This window comes from Marmota marmota, unplaced genomic scaffold (genome assembly GCF_001458135.2).
Source record: "Marmota marmota marmota unplaced genomic scaffold, marMar, whole genome shotgun sequence".
NCBI lineage: Eukaryota > Metazoa > Chordata > Mammalia > Rodentia > Sciuridae > Marmota > Marmota marmota.
Window position 1 is genome coordinate 4,774,356 of NW_026000136.1, and position 1,988 is coordinate 4,776,343.

Here is a 1,988-nt window from a genome sequence, read left to right on the forward strand (position 1 = left end):
GGGGGGGGGTTCCTGGGGATTGAACCCAGAGGCTTTACCATTGGGCTACATCCCCAGCTCTTTTTATTTAATTGTTAATTTTTATTTTTGGTACCGATGATTGAACTCAGGAACACTCAGCCACTGAGCCCACATCACAACACCATTTTGTAGGACACTCAACCACTGAGTCACATTCCCCAGCCCTATTTTCCATTTTATTTGGAGACAGGGTCTTAACCTCCCATTGCCGAGGGTGACTTTGAACTGGCAATCTTCCTACCTCAGTTTACCGAGCCGCTGGGATTAAAGCATTAAAAAATGCTGGCCATCCCCAGCATTTTTTAAAAATTATTTTGAGACGGCCTCGCTGAGTTAGTGAGGCTGATCTCAAATTTGCGATCCTCCTCTCTGAGCCTCCAAAGTTGCCACCAGGCAGGCCTGGCTCAGATTTGAGAGTTTGCAAATACCCTTTCCCGAGGATCCACCTGGATTTCTGGAACCACACCCTGCGGAAATGATCAGGGTCCGGAACAGAAATCTCCATCCGGGCCCCCAATCTCCGCCCCGTATCTCCCGCCAAGCTCCCCCCTTCCTCTGCCAGCGGGAAGCGAGGAGTGGGGGTCGGTGCGGGTTGCGATTCCGGGCACCGAGGGTGGCACCTGGGGGTTGGTAAGGGTAGCTGGGGGAGAAGGGACCTGGGGGCGCAGAGTCTGCGGGCGTTCCCCCCCAGCAGCGCTCACAGCTGGGGGCGTTCCCACTGAGCCGGGGCCCCTGCCTGGTGCGAGCTGCACTGCGGAACCCCAGGTCCGCTCCTTTGGGGTGTCCCACGCGTGCACCGCCCCAAAGGCCGTGCACCCCCGCAGCCTGCCCCGGGCCCCACTCCCGCTCCCCGACGAGTCCGCCCACGCCCCGCCCACCACCCCACCATTGGCTGCCCAGAGCTGAGAGCTCTGTGGATTGGTCCATCTCCGAGGGGCCACGCCCCCGGCTGCACAAAGAGACAGACTGCGCGGCCCGCTCCCTCCGCGGGTCGCCTCCCTGGGGCTTGGGGGTGGGGCCTGGGTACCGAGCCCCACTCTGCGGCGTGGCAGCCGCTGTCTCCACTTGGGGCTGTCAGAGTGACTGCGGCCACTGTGGTGCGGACGCGCCGGCTCCAAAAAGGCGCCGGCTAGGGTCCCTTCGGCTGCTGTCGCAGTCCCGCCTGGGAGAGAGAACCCCTGAGTCTCTGTGCCCAGGCCCTGCCCTTGGCCTACGTGCTGGTAGTGTGGGGGGTTGGGTGGGTGGACTCCTGATTGTGAAGTTGTTCAGAGAGGGTAGATAACCTGTCCCAAATCACACAGCAGTTTGGAGTAGCTGAGAATTAATAATGAGGGCTAGGAAGAGGGGAGAAGTCTGTGGCTAGTGGAATCCCCCCTCCTTCCTGCCCCTTCCCAGACCTATCAGCTAAGCCAGGGAAGATCCCTGGACAGACACGAAGCCTGTAGGCTGGTAGGGAGTGAGTTTTAATTAGAAAATGTGGCGGTGGTGTTTGGAGGGCACATACAGGCTCTTGACGCCTGTACCTCCCAGCTCGTTTCGCCTCCATGAACTTTCCTCACCTGCAAAAATGAGTGACAACAGACGCGGAAGGATTGGACATGGTGCACTTTAGGTTGTGGCGCAGAGAAGACCAAGAGTCCCATCGTGCACAGCGATCACGGGTAGTGTGGCTTCCTGGTGGAGTCTGGAAGCAGCACTTGCTTCAAGTTCCAGATTTCCTTCAAGGGTGACCTGCCTGTGAGCTTGGGTTGTGGGGTGGCCCCACTGTCCAGCCTGTTCAAGAAGCAAGTCTTGCCAGGCAGAGTGGAGGGAGAAGCAGTGTGACAGGAAAGGATAGGGACAGAGCCCACCAATCCTCAACACGGACTGGGTGAGGGAAGGACATGGACACCTGTGAGGACCTTGAAATTCTCAGAAGCACCCAAACTGTTTGAGTGTTCTGCATCTCCAGGGGAGCAGTGTAGCAA